This window comes from Cavia porcellus, unplaced genomic scaffold (assembly GCF_034190915.1).
Source record: "Cavia porcellus strain 051 isolate PalLab524CR breed Dunkin Hartley unplaced genomic scaffold, mCavPor4.1 scaffold_16, whole genome shotgun sequence".
NCBI lineage: Eukaryota > Metazoa > Chordata > Mammalia > Rodentia > Caviidae > Cavia > Cavia porcellus.
In genome coordinates this window covers 60,690,512-60,711,037 of record NW_026947499.1, presented here as the reverse complement: position 1 = coordinate 60,711,037, position 20,526 = coordinate 60,690,512, and the positions used below count along the sequence as shown (strand labels likewise).

At 36.4% G+C, this 20,526-nt stretch overlaps 1 pseudogene; it reads left to right on the top strand.

Moving 5' to 3' along the window:
* Positions 1–17,301: 17,301 nt before the first annotated feature.
* Positions 17,302–18,750, top strand: LOC101789110 (nucleolin-like; annotated as a pseudogene).
* Positions 18,751–20,526: the final 1,776 nt, after the last annotated feature.

Below are 20,526 nucleotides of genomic sequence, written 5' to 3'. Positions count from 1 at the left end.
TTATGAAAATATCACCAGTGTATGACATTTTGATCACCTCCTCTTTTAGTTAGGGTTCTCCCAAGAAGCAGAATCTATAGAAAAATGTATGTGCAATGATTCAAGGGAGTTTTTGAAGCAAGTTTACAGGATTAGAGGCCAGAGAGTCCTCAATTGTCACCTGAAGGATCACAAATAGAAGTATCTACCATGGCCAACCGCAAACAGCGTAGAGTCAGACGATCCAGCAGCTGCTCATCCCAGGAAGATGGAAACTGCAAAATAAGAGCAATCAAGGATGTAGCACTGGTCCAAGACTGAAACCTTGGGGGCTCACTATATAGTCAGTGATGCAACTCTGACTTAGAAAGACAAATATTCAAAGACTATGAAGAACACTGGAGCTCTTCACAACTTCCTTCTTCTTTCCTTTCTTAACCTATCCAAGCTACAAACCCATTAGTTGGCACCACCCACATCCAGGATGTGGTCCCCCCCTCCATGCATTTGCTACCCTATAGTTCAATCATCTATGGGTACATGCATAACTTTGCATTACTGATCATCTAGGTTCTTATCAATCCATTCAAATGGACATATGATTCAAGTACACACCTTGTCAATCTGACAACCAGACACATCTCCTTAAATCATACTTTGTCTCCAGATGCAATAGCAAGTTTGTACTTGCACTTAACTTGATGCAACTACTCTGTGTACCAAGATGCACTGATTCTATCCCTGGAATAGAAAGCTGAGGTTTTTTGTTTGGCAAAGTTTACTCTTCTCCTGACATTCTGTAACTTAAATATAATGTAGATTAACAATACTTAAGTACCAATGTTAAGTCAATCAATGTCACGTTACACAGTAAGAAAACAAAGATATCTGCTTAACATAGACTATATATGCACAATTGTATCAGAGTTTACTAGAGGAACAGGCAAAAAAGTATATATATATATATATATATATATATATATATATATTATATATGGTCTTTAATGTTGTCATATATGTATAAATATATATTAATTATACAATAAGCAAACAAAGATATCTGCTTAGCATATGTATATATACACACAAGTGTATCAGCAGGGTTCACTAGAGAAACACTAAGGGAATTTCAGGAGTTACTAAGTAGGCTCGCAATGGCCACCTACAGAATCAGGGATAGAAGAATGCTAAACAGCATCTGGGTGTTGCAGAGCCAGAGTCAAGGTTGATGGGCTGGAGCACATTGCTGAGCTGTGTGTGAGCCTGTGTCAGAAAACCAAAGCATCTGCATTAGGGGGCTAAGGAGCCTACAGTGGAAGTCTGAAGAGTTTGGAGACAAATTTTGAAGACAATGGCTGAGACCAGAATTTCTCTAAAGAAGCAAAGAGAAGACTTCATTCTTTTTCACCTTTTATCCTATCGAGGCTCTAAGCCTATTGCTTGGTATCACCACATCTGGGTGAATCTTCCTCCTCAGTTAGCAGCCTACAGGTCAGTCATCCTCAGAACTGCTCCACGAATCTGCTGGATATTTCTTATTCCACTTAAGTTGACATATCACAATTAAAAATTACAATCCACTCCTTGTCAACCTCACAAGTAGCTACAACTCCATAAACAATATTTAGTCTCAAACACAACAGGAAATTCATAGTTACATCTAACATGTACAATTAGCCTGTGTACAAATTGAAAGACACTTAATTCCCTTCCCAGAAGGAAAGGGAAAGTTTTTCTTTGTGTGATGCTTACTCATCTAGCATTTCATAACTTAAAAATTGTAAAATAGATTTAACACTACGAATTGATATTAAGTCTATCAGCATTGCGTTACAAAGAAAGAAAACGAAGATAGATGCTTAAATAGGATAGGTATATATGCGCAAGTGTATTAATAAGCAAGAAATATTCATGACAATTATAATCACTGGTTCTGTAAGTGATCACATAGGTGTAACTCATATTTATAGCAACCTTTTTCTATTACAGATTCTGTTTACCCTTGGCCTTCAGCAAGCACCTCAGTAAATTTTGGTTCTTTACCTGGTGGGGTGACCCATACCTTCATTTCTGAAGTTTCTGGGTCATTTCTCATACTGCCTGGGTTAAGTTGTTAAAGATTCACATTGATCTTGATAACAAGGCACACTAATACTAGTAGGGGTCCCAAGGGATCTCTTCCTTCCCTCCATGATAAAATAATAGTCCAACTTCCCTTTGGTACTCTGGATCAATCACTCCCGACAACATTGTAAGTCCCTTTTGGCTTGTTTTCTCAGAAGCATGACCAGGAGGAAGTTTTACCTTCCAGTTAAAATAGAATCATTATTTTGCCTCTTGGTACAAGCCTTCCCCATTCTGAAACAAAGACTCCTAGGATAGCAGAAAATAAGGCTATAGGATTACAAAGCAAAATTTTGCTAATGGGTCACTAGGGATGATGCCGAGTGATGTCATTCCCACTTCTACTTCTTGATTGCTTGCTATGGGAGAAATCATACCATATGATGGATGGATCCAAAGCACATACAGCCTTTTGGAAACTCTTCACCAATCCCTCCAAAATATTGTCACCTAGGTAGTACTGTAATTATATCATTGAAAAATCATTTCACCTATCAATCAAAGGAACATGGTAAGACTAGCAATTTCCACGAACATGGGCCCATTGCCTCACTTCTTTAGCTTTAGAATATGCTCCTTGGTGAGAAGCAATGCTTTGTGGAATATCACAATGGTAGATAAGGCATTCTGTAAGTCCACAGATGGCCTTTTGACAGAAACCTTATACGCAAGGAAGGCAAATCCATACTCAGAATAAGTATCTATGCCAATAAAAACAAAATGCTTCACTTCCCCTGATGGAACCTGTCCAATATAGTCAACCTACCACCAGGTCATACTCTGATCACCCTGCAGGATGGTGTCATATCAGGGACTCAGTGTTATCTCTGCTGTTGATATATTGGACATTCAGCAATGGTGATAGTCAGATCAGCCTTCGTGAAAGTTCACTTTCCTGAGTTCATCTCTGCCACATGGTCACTTTCTTCATTAGCCATTAGGCAATGTCAGGGATGGCTGAAGATAAATGTTGACTACTATCCACAAAACATGTCATCCTATTTACTTATTTATTAAAGTCTTCTTTTGCTATGGTCACCATTTTATGAGTTCTCACATGTAACTCAAATATCTCTGCACTCTTCACCCATATGTAGAGGTCTATCTACATACCTCTTCCTCAAATATCTTTGTCAATAATTTTCCAGTGGTATTTCTTTCAATTCCTTTGTCATTTAGCCAGATCATCCAGCTCATAAATTAACATATGATTGCATATTTGGCCATTTTTTTCTTCAAAGCAAAATGTATGAACAGGTATACTGCTCAAAGTTCTGTCCACTGTGTTCCCTTCACCATTGTCTTTCAAGGAAGTCCTGGAATAGGGCTATAATGCCATATCTGTTCACTTCTGGGTGGGATGTGCATAAGATCTGTTACCAAGGTCCTGGTTTTGTTTGCTCTGTCAGCTGATCACATGGTACATTCCATGTGACCATCAGTACGTGCCGAGGGACAGAAAGGAGAAATAGGAACCATGGGTGTCTGGACAGTTTCTTCATATGACTTACTTGTGTCTTTCAGACATGCTCAGGCATGAATACATGTAAAACAAGTGTATTAGCAAAATAAGAAACACGTGCTCATGACAATTAACTGATCACATAGTCATATCTGATATTTCTAACTGCCTTCTACCATCCATTCTGGGTTCCCCTGTCCTTCAAAAAACATCTCAGTAGGTCACGGTTTTTTACCTGGAGAGGTAGTATTCACATTTTAACTATGCAGTAGAAAGTTTCTAAAATTCAGTACTTATGTAGTATCTTTCACTTGAAGATTTTTTCCCAAAAATTGAAAATCTCTGATGCCTTAGAATAAAGTAAAAATAAATGAAATCATTTTATTTTTGACAAGTTGTTTCCCTTCACATTGATGTCATCTGACTATATAAATCTTTTGACTCTCACATTCTTAACTGCACTGAACATTATACATAGAAATAAAAGATAGGAGGATCCATGTATTTCTCATCAGAGAAAAAAGTGTTCCACAGTGTTTACTGCAAAAGGCATTATACAGTTATAGCTTTAATTAAGCAATAAATTCCTGGACAAAGAGATTATTAGAAGACATTAAATGTTAATGAAAAATAGCAATAAAACTGAAAAAGCAATAAAATTATCATATCTGAGGACATCCTAACACCATGACTTTCTACCCCACCAATCACCTTCTAGAATACATGATTTGATAATATACAAATAATGAGTAAGAATGACACTACTAATAATAACTAAGTTGCACTCACTGTGTTCTCCTAACATGCCAGGCTCAGTGTTATGTACTTTGCAAATATAAACTTTACAAAAGAAATCTAACCACAATCTTATGAAACCAGTGCTATTATTTGGAGGCATTAGACAAGACAGGTTTAGAAAAAGAACTTGCAAGGATTCTAACCCAAGCATCCCTGACTTCAAACCTCGATCTTCTAAACATTGCATATTCTATCTAGAAATATTAAGGAGTAGTCATTCGAGAGATGTATATTAAAAGAATTTTAAATTAAGATTAAAATATTTTAAAGACTGTAAAAGTTTTCTCATATACTCTTAAATGTTAATTTTATCTTCTCAAAATATATATGTAATTTTTTCTTTCTGCTGTTGATTTAATATGCTGCAGAACAAATTTATTTAACCAAGCAATGTTACTCTTTTTTTCAATAAGCAAAAAAATGTTGCTTTGCTAGCATAGTAGAAGTTTTTCCCACAGATAGTTAAGTTCTGAGAATTTCTTATGACTTTAATACAATTCTTCTTAGTGCACTGCAGTATAGTACACATAAATGAGTATAATTACTAAAACTATAGAAATTGATATTTTAAAGACAAATGCATGCCATTAGAGGCAAAAGAACACAGATAACATGTAAAACAAAGTAATGTGTTTTTTTTTGGTATCGGCGATCAAAATCACAACCTCACACTTACCAGGAAAGCACTTAAGCCGCTGAACTGAATCCCCAGCTACTAATCTTAAAAAACTTTGTCTATCCTTTCCTCCTAACAATGTTTCCATACTTTAACATCTCTCTCCCTCTCTCTCTCTCTCTCTCTCTCTCTCTCTCTCTCTCTCTCTGTGTGTGTGTGTATATATATGTACAGATATATATATACACAGATATAGATCTATATATAGATCTCGATTACTATATCTATACATAGATTTATATCTATATCTATCTATATACATATCTATAGATAGAGAAAGTGTGTGTGTGTGTGTGTGTGTGTGTGTGTGTGTTTTGACATCAAGTGTAAAGGAAAAAATGCATTGGATAAGTTTGATGATTATTGTCTTCATAAAGCTCCAATTCTCGTCAATGCTTGAAGACTATTTTTCTTATATAGCAAGATCAGTTTCCTTATAACAATACTGATTTGTGGCATAAAAATTAAAAATGCTTCTCTCTGCGATTTGGAAAATAAATTTATATAGATTTCTTATAAATCATAAATTCCTTATACCTCTATATTTCTCTTTAATAATTTCAATCCTTTTATCTCTTCTGGTTATCATCTGGTTGAGCACTCTTTAAACTATTTGAGGTCAAGGACCAGTTTTATTGTTTCCAATCCACTGTAGGTGATACTTCTACTAACTACAAGAGAATGAATTACTAAGGGAAAAAAGGCAGAATAGAAAAGAAAAAGACAAAGCCCAATTTTTTAGCTTTTCTTAGATTTGACAACATAATTATCCCATTAACTTGTTATACAACATTGTAAACACTGATTTCTACATCTATTTTTATTCCTTCAGACTTTGGTAGAGGTTGGCTGGGTTAAATTGATCCATAGACCATACCTACAGAGACATCTATATTTTTAGATTTATCACCCAGTTAACTAACTCTTTCCAATGTCAAATGTACTTTAAGCCTACTCACTTTGTAAAATTTCACTCATAATACTTCTTTTAGAATTTTATGCAGTACTTTTAACATCTCTGTTCTTGGATTATTATTCAATTCTTTTTTCATTTCTTTGAATATTTATGTAATTAAGTTAAATTCTTTAATAGTTTCACCATGCTGACTCACTGTCATTCAATTTATACTTTAGATTAAACACCGAGCTTATGTGCAACAGGAGCTGATTTCCCTGGGGTTCTTCATGCAGCACAGGCTATAGAAGCTGTTGATAAAGAATAACTCCAATATTATTGAAGCCATTATCCTCAGGGTCTGTGCACAGCCATGACTATCTCCTCCTTGTTTCTGGTCACTGGGTATTCCCCCTGCCCCCTACATGGTTTTATGTACCTTTCCTGAGCACTTTTCATTGTTTATAGTTTATTTTTTCAACATCATTTCATTTTGCCATATTTCATGAGTTGTGAACTTTATATTATTATTCACATAAAAATTTAATGTACACATATTAATGCCCCAAATTAAAACATCCACACAAAAACTACTGACAGACCGTATCTTTATGAGGAAAGACCAGTACAAATGATTGTAGATAATTTTTATTTATGCTATGCAAATTTCTGATGATGATTTGAATCAGCACCTGTGCCTGAAGTTTTGCCTCAGACAATAGCATAAAACAGCAAATTTTTATAATTCTACAATGACAAAACACTTCCACCACATGTATTAAAACATGAAATTGGGCTATAAAATATTCTAAATGCTAGTTACCAGTACCTATACTTATCTCTTCACAGTTTAATAGAGGTTATGTTGATAACAGTGGGTTATATTGATCCATAGATCACATATATAGAAACACTAATCTAATCTATTTTCATAGATTTATTGTCCAATTAATTCTTTCCACCATCAAATACACTCTAAAGTCTACTCATTTTGTATAATTTTATTCACATTTTTTAACGAATTTCTATGTATAATATTTAAGATTTCTGTTCCTGAATTATTATTCAATTTCCTCCTTTATGGTTAGAAGAGACAAATAGAAGAGAACCTTAGATGGCTCTGAATACCTATTTCCAATGCCTGATGGAAAAATATGTTCCCAGAAAATAAATAATAGATAATGTCTTTATTGGGTAGAAAGTACATCATCCAATACTTCACCTTAATGAGATTATAGCACAATAAAAAGCTACAAAGCAAAGTCAGCAATCAACAGAGTGAAGTGACAGGCTACAGAATGGAGAAAATATGTGCAAACTATGCATATGATAAGGGTTGACATCTAAAATAAACAGTGAATTCTACTCAAGAGCAAAAGTCAAAATGAAACACAAAGAAATGAGACTCAGGTGTAGCTTAGTTGTAAAGTGCTTGCCCTGGGTTCAGTCCCCAGCCTCACATACACTTGCACACACAAAAGACTCAACAAACAAGCAAACAAAAAACTTGATATTTAAAGGACCTGAATAGGCATTTCTCAAAAGAAGACATATGTAAAGTAGCCAACACGTAAGTGAAAATTGACTTGAAATCACTATTAATCAAGAAAATGCAAATTAAAACTACAGTGAAATGCCTTACATTTATTAGGATGGAGACATCCAAGTACCAGTAAGGATAAGGAGAAAAGGAAACCATTGCCTGCCATTGATGAGAATGTAAGTTAGTCAAACTTTTGTAGAAAATATTACCTAATTTCCTCTGAAATTAAAAATAGAACTACAAGTCAATTCAGTCACACCACTGTTGAGTAGATATCCAAAGAAAGTTCAATCAGTGTGACAAAAATATATCCGCAGTCTCACACTAGTTACAGCGTTATTCACAATAGTCAAGGTACAGAATCATTTTAAGCACCTATCCTTGGATGAATGGACGAAGAGAATGTAGTATATACACACAAGCAAAAAGTACTCAGCCATTAAAACAATAAAATCCTGCCATTTATGAAAATATAGAGCAATCTAGAAAATATTATTTAAGTAAAATAATCCAGGCCCCAACAGACAAATAGTTCATGATTCATTTATGTGTGAAATTTAAAATGATTTCATAGAAGTTGAGAGTAAAACTGTAGTTACCAGGGATTGGGGTTGGTGGACCAGTTGTTAGGAAAATATTGATCCAAGGAATACATAGTGAAAACAATTTCAAGAGATTTACTGTACAACATGGTGTCTATAAAAATGTAGTACCTGTCCTTAGAAAACATAATGTCAATTTTCTTTTTGGTCAAAATAAAACAGTGCTTTTTTCTAATGTTCTAAAGGTGTGGTTCAGGCTTCAATTAATGCATTAATTCTTTCTGGCTCTGGATAAGTAATAGAAACTTAGTATCTCTATCCTTCTAAAAGGATATTGAAATTTATTTTTACACTCTCCTTCAACTTCTATACCCAAATGCCACATGAATCAGAGAGAAATTTTCCTGGTTTGTGGTCCCTTTCATGACATCAGTGGACATTCTAAAGTAGCTTCCACTTCCTCAGGATGGTTTTTTACCTCTTCACATGTTTTTACCTGGTTCCAGGATAAGAATACTGGTGAGAATATAAACACTTTTGTTTCTGTCCTAACTGTGTTTCCAGTGAGCTATACGCCTTTGGAGAAGCCAATCTTGTAACTTCTGTGAATGAATTTTCATATGTGTAAGAGAAGGTTGAACTAAAATGGATTTTTGTTTCTTTAACGTTTCTACTATTTTGCATTTTCAAGGACATCTGAACAGTTTTATCATCATGGATCATATTTTATTTTCTTGTCAGCAGATTAGGTTTGCTAATAGATGGTTGATATAAAAGCCTGCCCTAACTATGGATTGTTCTTTTTTCAAAATGGGTAAGTAGATTTTACTCACCCACTCCATACTTACAACAGTTTTACCTCATTGGTACAAAGAGCAAGGTTTTGTGAAAGAGTGTCACTACAATTTTACTGACTTAAATGAAACAGTGATTCTGATTCCAAAATCTGTTCTTTATTTCAGATTCATCTAACAGAAACAGTAAGATACAGCTCCTGGTGTAATATAAAAGTTACTAGCTTGGAGTTTTGTGCTCTAGATATAGCAGTTCTAGGCACCACCAAGAATCCTGCCCTTCCCAGTCTGGCTCTGTTGTTCCACTATTTTTGAAAAACTGGAAAATATCCACTGCCTTCGTTAGTCTTCCTACTTTCTGAAATAGAAGTATTTTCTTTAAAATGTTATTCTTCTTCAACTGGTACTTAAGTCTGAAGATTTGATTGCATTCAGCAAAACATTTTTGGCAAGAAAATTTCATAGATGGTATTGCCCTTTTCGTATTAAAACGTAATAGGAATCATATAATGTCAGGTTTTTCATTAGTAACAACACATGGGACATCATTTAGTGAAATTAGCAATGGATATTATGTGGCACATTATTCCTTTTCAGTTAGTAAATAATCTGAGCACGTTTCTTTTTCACCATGTTAGAATAAACCACACCTCCAATTTCACTTAAACATTATGGCATCTAACAATGACTCTTGCCTCATTATTATATATAAATTTACAACATATTGCTTATCTAATTAATTCAAACCTTTCTCGCTTGTCAACCAGTATTCTTCAGTAAAGTCAAAGTCCTCCATACAGTTAGGTATTGCATACAATTAGATATAAAAAATTCAATAAGGGGTTAAACAATCAAGGACAACTTTACTGAAAAATATTCCAGCAAGAAAAAAGACTGTATGAATTCTGTTAAGAAAAGGTTGATGGGGTCAAACAGTGGAGAGTTCTGGAAGATGATAAAGGGAGGTTGGTCAATGTGATCAATCATTTGTGTCTGCTCATTGTTATGTGGAAGTTAGGTTCATGACCTTCCACAGAAAGAAGAAGCTAGAGGAGCTCTCTTTCCTTGTGATTATATTTCTGAGAGTTTATACTCAGGTCCGTGAGAAATAATTTTCCTGGATTACAAAATTGACAAGAGTCTGCAAGGAAATTTACATCTCAAAGGAGCCCAGAAACAAATTACAAGTGAATACTTTCTCAAAGTAAGTACTCTAATGGTCTCAAGTCAGGAACAAAGGGATCTAAATTGTAGTCTAACTGAACATTTAAAATAGTTAAGATGGCTGGAGCTCACAACCTGCATAATTACTTGCTAGGCAGCAGTAAGTGGAAAGGGTAAAGAAAGAAAAACACACACCAGCTATCTGTGGTTTTTTTCCCCCTTAAGTATCCTTAGGACTGTCCCTTAATTTCTGCTAGCTTGTAATTGGTCATGCCTATCTTCAAGAAAAACTGGGAAACTGATGTTTTAACTAGGTACATTCTTACCTGGAAAGTCAGAAATCTGTTAGTATACTTAAAAGCAAAAATGACTGTTGAATAGAGAACTAGAAATCTCAAATCTACTGGTAAATCAACATTGATGTTATATGTCACAGGGAAGCACTTGGTAGTATTGACCAATGTTAAGAAAATTGTTCTGCCTATACTTCCTGTTTTGTTAGAAGTGTATCATCGTTCTAATGCTTCATATCTATTTTCAGGAAATCAACCTAAAATGATACAAGATTAGTATTTTTTCAGTTATTAATTACATTTAATACAAATAGTCACTAAGAACTCAGCATATTCAAAACATCACATATTTGACATAAAGTATGAAATACACTTTCCCAAAGTATAAAATACCTAGTCAGTGACCTAAAAAGTAAAGTGGATTATAGAGACAATTTTGGATGCTATGGTTTATTGGATGTAACTTAGCCCACCATTATAAACTATTTTAATAAACTTGTGCTTAATGAATGGAAAAATATTTATAAATTATGAACTGAGAGAAGGAACTTATAATGAATGACTTTCAGATTTCGTGCATCTTAACTTGGAATAAATCCAAACTGAAAGTTCAGACTAACTTTATTTGCCTGATTTTGCAGTCATTTGAGGGTTCTCCCACAACACATCAGAAGCTTCAATAAAAACCACATCTTTTCCCACTTAATGCAGTATAAATTGAAGGAAGAGTTTCAAAACTCAAAAATACCTTCCTAATTAAGCAGGGCCAGCCTCGGGTTGAAAACAGAATTCAAAGTTTTCACTTGGTATAGTTGCTCTTATTTTAAAAATAGATCATAGATGATTTTTACATTTTTTATATAAACTGTAAACATCCCAACAGAATAAAACTCAAGTAATCCCTGGATTCTTAATTATGATGTTTTTACATCATAATTGCTTTTTACAACTGTATTTCTCTGTATACATTTTTATTTATATCTGATAGTGTTAACCTTCTCCTGTAATCATAGTCCATCTCATTGTGCTTTATTTTATTCATAAAACACTGGGTATAGAGTATATAATATATGATTAAAGTTACATGAAGACTCTATATATTATTTTTAATTCTTTATAATTTTTTAGCTTCTTCTTTAACTGCATAAATTTTAAAAATGCTGATTATACCTAATCAGATAGCAATTATACCAGATATGAAGCAGCCAGTTTCATAGAATTGTTTCTAATAATGCTTCTTAAAACATGGAACTTTACCCTCAATGCCAATAGTGTTCCAGAGTATTCATCCTATATGTAATTGTCTTCCTGTACTTATCTTTTGAAATTGAAAGTGTATAAAGAAGTGCTCGGCTTACAGGGATTTAAAATGAGATAATAGGAAATCGAATGGTTATCTTGTTTTGAAGTCCTGCAATGTTTTTGCTCTTTTGTTTCAATTGGTTTTGTTCTATTTGAATTTATTCAATGAGAAGGTATGGACAGCTATTTTTAAGAAAATGAGAGACATTATGGTAGCCATTGTTGACTTCCTATTGCATTGTTTTGAAGTCCTGAATTGCTTGCATTGTTTTGATTTGCTTTATTCTGTTTTGGGGTTTTTGTTTTGTTTTGTTTTGTTTTATTCTCTTAAAAAACAAAAAGTGCTCTGATGTACCTAAATAAAATAAGTCATTTTATCTTTCTTCCAAAATAGTCAATCTATAAAGCTTACTTGTATCAGTGATTTCAAAGAGTAAAGAACACTTTTATTTCTACTCTTTTGCATTTCATTAAAACAGAAAATCGTTTCTTTTCTCCAAAAATGTATTTTACAATGAAAAATATCCTGCCCTTTTACGATGCTTTGAAAACATACTTTAGCAATTCTTTTAAAGGTTTCATAGGCATTGATGTGGAGGACAACCTGCACACCCCACTGTTCATATGGAGACCATTTCCTATACTAATGAATAATAAGAATAAGAGAAAACTATGACTATTCAAACTGAAAATCAAACTTAAATCTCCCAAAAGTCCTTTTTCTTTGAAAATTAAAGGGTTCCTTCTAAGTACTAAGATCAATAATGTACTTCAACCTCCAGAACTTTCAGAATCAGCTACAGTTAAAGGGAGATGAGTCTGCGATCTCACTAGAGTGAGTAGTCTCTAACTCTACCCCCTGTAAATTCTGTAAATCAAGCCACTATGTTTGATTATATTTGTCTGAATTTTGAACTTAAGTGGCTAGGATCATAGTCTGGAATTTCTTTTCTGATTTGTCATCTGCTTTCACAGTTATCTAGATTCTTTTTATCCTTAACTCAGAACAATAGTGCTCTTAGGACCAGAACAAAGAGCTTGAATATCTGACTGAGGAAAAGGAGGGCAGTGGACCTTTCTTGGACAGTTCATCCCTCAACCCAAATAGTGTCCCCTCAAAATTCAGTCTCCTTCCCTGTTCTTGGTCATGCTAGTATATATATGATTTTTTTGTCTATACCACAGAGCTATCAACAATTTCACTGGTTATATTGGAAAGAAAAATCTCCTGTATTTTAAGTGCTTTCTTTATGTCAGGTGCTAACTTGCATTAGTATAGCATTTCACTAAAATGTACAATGTTTTGATGTAAAGATGAGAAAATTTAACCTATGATAAACCAAGAATAAATCATATCTATTTAAAACCAAAATCTGTGCTCTACCATCCCAGTGGCAAAAGAATCTGTAAAGACATTTGACAGTACTGTTAACTACTTATAAGAATAGTAGACATGAAAAAGTGTCTTTTTTACTACACTGAATGCAGTTTTTCATATTAGCTAATCTACTTGTAGCTTTCCAGATTATAAATGAAATGTAATGTAAAAATACCCAATTTCTCCAACACATGAACAGAAATGTGTGATGTCCCTTCACTACTACAGACTCGCCAAAAACATACATAAAACTGATGGATTTTAAGCACTTGTAGAAAAACAAAGACGATAGTTTGTCTAACTCAGGGCTGTCTAAAGTCTTACCAGAGGAATACACTAAAGTGTACTATGAATTATCAAATGACAAGCATTTTTCTGAAAGTATTTCTTTCCTTGTAACAATGCCTTAGAGAACCAGAAGTAGTAGAGCATAAATAATTTTGAAAGGTGGGTAATGGAACAAAATATGTGACACATTTCAAGCAAATATATGTGCTTGAATCTGTCAGAGAATCAATCCAACAAACTGTAATGCTATATGAGGACAATAAATAGCTGGGTCATATTTGTACAAGATGAGTTAAATCCCATGCATGAATACCCACAGAGGATAGTTACTGCATAAACTTTACTTCTGGACTCACTCAGTTCTTGTAACTTCAAAGTCATGAAAACCAAGGAAAATGATCTGCATTCATCTAGGACAAAAGAACAAAGAATACTTTCCCCATAATTTGCAGCAAGTAGAGCTTCAAAAAAGAAAGACCCTTTTTTCCTTCCTTCATCTTTTCTTTCCTTCCTTCCTTCCTTTCTTTTTTCTTTTCTCTTTTTATACAGGTCTCATTATGTAGTTCAACTACCTTAGACTCAGTATGTAATTCAGACTGGCCTTGGACTCCTGGCAATCCTCCTGCCTCAGCCTCTTGAGTGCTGAAGAGAGACCCTTTTCATACACACATAATTAGCCAGTTCATGGAACCTTGGGATTAATTACAGATTCCAAATAAATCTTCAGAATAAAGGAGACATGGAAACATACTAAAGTTACCAGCACATGAAATAGTCATGATTCATAGCCAAATTTAAAAATATATAAAAATATTATTCAACAAAAATGGTTTATACATTTTATGTTGATACATACTGTTGTATGTACAGTGTGGACAAAGCTTTATGCTTTATAAAGTGTCTTAAAATATACTGTTTCATGATTCTGACAGCAGCATGTGTGGTAAGCTATTACTGCTTCTTCCCCAGTGAGAAATAAAATTCATAGAAGTTATTATATTAACAGACAGAGCAGTGAGGAAGCTAGTGTCCCCCCGAGAAAGTAGAGTGCAAAAGTTAGAACAGCTGCTCAAAGACGCAGAAGCAAGAATGTAAGCACCACGCGCTGGGTAGTGTTTGGGAGGCTGCCCAAAAGCATTTGGGAGAGAGCAGCACTCAACTCCACAGGACAGGTGACAGCTCAGATGGTAGAGGAGGGTGACATGATGGAAAAACAAGCTCCTTCCTGTTGTTCCAACACTGGTCTTTACTGGCAATCCTGAGTGAGGAGCTCTTAAAGGGTGGTTCTCATCACTGACTGCACATCAGAACTGTCAGGGGGGATTACAACATCCCGATGCCCAGGGTCTGCTTTATCAGAATCTCCAGACATGACTCAACCATCGGATTGAACAAAAAAGCCCCCGTGTAATTAAAGTAGGTAGATAATGTTGTCTTAAAACATCCACGAAAAGATGGAAATAGGGACAGCTAATAGCAAGGCCCATAGAACTACTTATGCTAGGAAATACGTTGGTGGCAGTACAGAAAACTGAAGTTAGATAAACATTGATGGAATATATTCCAAGCACTAAAAATGACTATTCCACAAGATCACAGAACTATTTACAAGCGTATATAATGCTAAGTACAAAAGAACAATCCTGAGCAAAAAGAGCAATGCTAGAGATATCAGGATACCCAATTTCAAGATATATTACCTCATCATAGTAACAAAAATAGCACAATACTGGTACAAAAATGGAAACAAAGAATAATTGAATAGAATATAGGGCAGAGAAACAAATGCATACAACTATAGCCATCTAATTGTAACAAAGGAGTCAAAAACCTGCTTACAAAATGCAGCCTCTTTAGCAAATGGTGCTGGGAAATCTGGATACTGATACACAGAAGATCGATGCAGTTTCTCTCGGCCTCCGTCTCTATCTCTCTCTCTGTATAAAAATCAAATCAGAATGGATGAAGCACATATGATCTGAAATTGCTAGAAAAAAACATAGGGGAAACAATTTAGTTATAGGTACAGACAAAGACTTCCTGAATAGGCCTCCAATAGCATTAGAATTATTAGCAAGAATCAACAGATGAGACCACACCAAATTAAAAGGCTCCTGCACAACACAGGAAGCAAATGAACAAAGTGAAAAAGCAGCCCACAGAACGGGAGAAAATCTTTGTCAGCTCCTTGTTAGAAAGAATATTGGGTAAGTGAATTGACAGATACTTCTCAAAAGACATACAAGTGACAAAGAAGTACGTATATTAAAAAATGACTCAACGTTTTAGCTAGAAGTGAAATGTAAATTAAAAAAACCCACTGAGATTCCATCTCAACTCAGTCAGAATGGTTGTTGTCAGGAATACAGTAAACAAACCACACATGGTGGTACACATTTGTAATCTCAGTACTTTGGGAGGCTGAGGCAGGAGGATCACAAATTCAAGAAAGTCTGGACAAGTTAGTGACTCAGTAGGATACGTCTCAAAAGTCAAAGTTTAAAAAAAAGAGCAGAAGATACAGCTCAGTGAGAAGGCCCTGAGTTCAATCTCTATTAGAGAGAGAGAGAGAGGGAGAAGAAAAAAAGAAAAGAAAATCAAAAAACAAATGTTCACAACAATGTCTGGGAAAGGGACTCTTTCACACTGCAGGTGGAAATTATGGAAGAAAGTATGAAGATGCTTCAAGAAACTAAAACCAGAGTGTTTCTCCTCAGTCTTGAGCTGCAGCTGGCTGCCAGTCGCAGCGCTCCGGCCTCTTCTGACCTGCACCCCTGTCCTCCGCACTTAGGTTTGCACTGGGCTTCTCTGCACACTCGCCCGTCACACGCTCCGCCACTGTAAACGGCCACTAGGGTGAGGCTCGCACAGGCTGACAACAACAAGGTGACCCCAAGAAAATGACACCTCCCCAAGGAGGCAGAAGAAAGTAATGATGACAAAATGTCAGATGATGAAGATGACAGTAGTGGGGAAGAGCTGTCAAGCCTCAGAAGAAAAGTCACGGCAAGAAAGTACCATGACTCGAGCAAAAACAGTGGGGGCTTCCCCAGCCCAAAAGGCTGCAGTTGCCAGGAAATTAGCAGCCACCCCAGGCAAAAAGGCATCGGCCAGGAAGACAGCTACACCTAGAAGGCTGGGGACTGGCTCAGACAAGGAAAAGGAAGATGAGGAATTTGAGCCAAAAGTGATAAAAGCAGTAGCTTCAGGCCCTGCCTCAGAGGACAAGAAGGAGGAGGGGGAGGGGAGGGGAGGGGAGGGGGAGGGGAGGGGGAAGGGAGGGGGAGGAGGAGGAGGATGCTGATGACAAGGAGGATGACGACTCTGAAGAAGCAAGCTTTGAAAGATAATAATCTCCAGCCAAGATTGAGATATCCTGCACAACTGTCCCTGGAAATAGATGGAAAAACAAGGTGCTTCCAGGATAAAGAGGAACTGGGGGAATTTGCAACCACCAATTCAACTCTACAGAGCGTATTGCAGGATATTCTAAAAAAAAGAAAAATACAAAGAATCCAGAAATAGTGGCGGGGAGGCCACAACGAATGGAGCAGAGAACAAAATGAAGAAGACAAACTGACAGCTAATGACAGAAAAAGAGCTCAACAGAAATGAAGCAGAGAAGATTGGATGATAGGATACTGATTTAGTAACATCTTGTTTTGAAGTCTCATCTAGCTTTTGTCCCTCTGTCTCCAATGGTCTAAATAGGTTGCATCTTATTGGATTTTATTATGTACGATAGTATAAGCAAAAACCTTTTAAAGACAAGGAGATTATACAGAAACCATTGTTCATTTTCTGTTAGTCGATTCTAAATACTCTGTAATGCTGTCATTCTCTTAAATGTTTTGATATACTTAATGCTACAGTATACAAAGTTGTACTCAAGGATTTTTTGTGACTTGAACAATTATTTCTAAGATGACAATATGTAATCCATTAACTAGTGATTTCCTACTGTTCATTTTTTTTCTGTAAATCTGTATAACTTGTACCCTTTCTCTGTTTTTTTTTTCTTTTCTCCTTAAATAAAATTTTAAAAAAAAAAGAAGCAGCAGCTATGGAAACCACACCAACCAAAGGAAAGAAACCTGTAAAAGCCAAGACCATGACTGAGGAGGAGGAGGAGGAGGAGGATGCAGATGAGGAAGAGGAGGAAGAGCCTGGAAAATGAAAGAAGGAAATTACCTGATGGCAGCTCCTGGAGCCAAGAAACAGAAAGTGGAAAGCGCAGAACCTTCTCCAGCATTCAGTCACTTCGTTGGAAATCTCAGTTCTAACAAGTCTGCTTCTGAATTAAAAACTGGTATCAGCAAAGTTTTTGCTGAAAATGAACTCACTACTGTGGATGTCAGAATTGGTACAAACTAGAAGTTCAGCTATGTAGTCTTTGAATCTGCTGCAGACCTGGAAAAAGCCTTGCGACTCACGGGCTTAAAAGTCTTTGGCAGTGAAATTAAACTAGAGAAACCCAAAGGAAAAGACAGCAGGAAAGACAGAGATGCAAGAAAACTTTTGGTCAAAAATCTCCCTTACAAAGTCACTCAGGATGAATTAAAAGAAGTGTTTGAAGATGCCATGGGATCAGACTAGTCAGCAAGGATGGGAAGAATAAAGGGATTATTTATATGCAATTTAAGATGGAATCTGATGCAGAAACAGAAAGTCTTTGAAGAAAAACAGAGAGCAGAGATTGATGGGTGATCTGTTTTCCTCTACTACACTGAAGAGAAAGGTCAGAAGCAAGGCTCCAGAGAGGAAAGAGCAGCACCTAGAGTGGTGAATCAAAAGCTGTATTTAAGCAACCTCCCCTACAGCATGACAGAAGAAACTCTTCGGAAGTATTCAAGAAGGCAACTTTCATCAAAGTGCCCCAGAACCAAAATGGCAAATCTAAAGGGTACACCTTTGTAGAATTCACCTCATTTGAAGTTGCAAAAGAAGCTTTGAACTGCAATAAAAGGGAAATTTAGGACAAAACGCTCAGACTGGAACTGCAGGGACCCAGGGGTCACCTAATGCAAGAACCAGCCATCCAAAACCCTATTTGTCCAAGGTCTGTCTGAGGAAACCACCAAAGAGACCGTAAGGGGTCATCTGACCTCTCTTGACTACCCTGGAGTAAGGAAACTGGCTCCTCCAAGGGATTTGGTTTTGTAAACTTCAATACTAAGGACGATGCCAAGGCTTCCAAGGGGGCATGGAAGGTGGTGAAATGGATGGAAACAAAGGCACCTTGGACTAGGCCAAGTCCAAGGAAGAAGGCAGCTTCGGGGGCCAGGTGGACGCAGAGGCAGGTGAGGTAGATTTGGAGGCAGAGGCGGGGGTGGGGAGCACTTTGGAGGGTGAAGTAGCTTCAGTGGAGACAGAGGTGGAGGTGGAGACCACAAGCCACAAGGAAAGGAGAGGACATTTAAATAGTCCCCTCTGTCCCTGTCTGTACCTCTTGGTTGGAAAGAAAGGACTCTGGGGTTTTGCTTTGTTACCTGTCAATGACAGAGCCTTCTGAAGACATTCCAACAGAATGTGCACCCTGTGGTCTACTCAGGAAGTGTAGAGATGACGTTTTAGGAGAGAGGTACCCAATGTACCCTGTTGGTTTTCCTGAAGATTCATCAGCTTTTTAAAGAGAGGAGTGATAGAGCTAACCTTGATCTGTAAGTTTTGAATTTATATTGTTTCATCCCTTGTACAAAACCATTTTTTTTCCTAAAAATAGTTTTTGTTGGTGTGTGTTAGGGAGAGTTAAAGGAAAACAAGATGTATTATGATTCTTTGCTTCAATGATTTTGGGATAAGTTAAAAGTCCTAAATTCTGTGTGTGGGCTGGGGGGACTAAAAGCATACCCATCTAGATCCACCTGTACCATCCCTCAGTATGCTCCTGCAAAAATTATATTAGCCTACTAGAGCAATCCCTGAACACTCATATTTACTGCAGTGCAATTCAAAACAGCTGAGCAGTGAAACTAGCCTTGATGCTCATCAACAGATGAATGGATAAAAAATAATGTGCCATAAAGATTAAACCATATAATTTGCAGGAAAACAGGTGGAACTGGGGACCATCAAGCTTAGTGAAATAAACTAGATTCAAAAATCAAATACCATGTTTTCTCTCATATGAAGAATACAGCAAAAAATTTTTGTTTAAAGAAATGACAGGAAAGAAGACTACCAGAGAAGTGGATAATGGATGGAGGAGGAAAGAGGGATAATGGGGGAAATGATGGGATTATGTTACATGCATGAACAAATATGCCAAAATGAAGCCCTTTTTAACTAACATACCTTAAAAAACCAGTAAGATTGTATGTTCTTGATTTACAGTTGTCTGAATTATACAGATAATGTAGAAGATTTAGAACCAAATAAAATAATAAGTAAAACAGTGGATTTACACAGATATTCACCTATGAGTACTAAATGTATAACTAAGACATAATTATGAAATCTGTAGAATAATAAAAAGGATAAACTATCAAGTAAACAAACTCCAAGATAGCATGTAGATGGTGGTGCTCATTCTGCAGCATGTGTGCTAGGTTAGATGTCACAGAACTGAAAATCTACATGTAACTGTGAACAGGCCCACAGTTAATGCAGGAATGGTGTTAGAAAGTAAACAGAATGATTATTACGCCCAGGCCAGTTGGCTCCCACCTGCTCCTTTCCTAGAATTTAGTAAATCTCCTGATGAAGACCAAAACCTGGAGCAGAGCATCTTTGCACTGGGATCTAGCAGCTGCCTCGACCAAGTACTGCTCTGTCGGTCTCTGAGCCTTGTGGTCCTTGATACATTTGAATACAGCATACCCTGCAGCTTTCCCAAGCTCTAGAAGTCTTACTGGAACTGACATTTTAAAATTTTTAGATTTCAGAGTCTCCAGAGAGTCAGGCAGTGAGGAGCCCTCTGTAGAGTGTGTAACATCTGCTTGGCGCTAAAGAGTCCAGGTCACCTGCGTGCATGACTTGGGGTAAACCCGGTGGAATGAGAAAGACATGAGTTCAAAGCAGAGGCAGCATGGAAGGCTTCCAGCCAGCAGCAATACTTTGAACAAGTAGGAAAAAGGAGAGTTTGCCATGTAGTGTGGGGGAGCAAGTACATCAAAAGGAAGGGAAAGAGGAGGAAGGTATATTGAAGAAGGTAAGACAAAAACCTGCAGAGCAAGGACAAAATAAAAGTTGGAGCATCGTGAGTCAGACAAACACAATCTATATGTCAGACAGGGGTCAGCGACAAGCAGCAGTCATTAATGGGCTGATGGAAGGAGCACCATAGAGA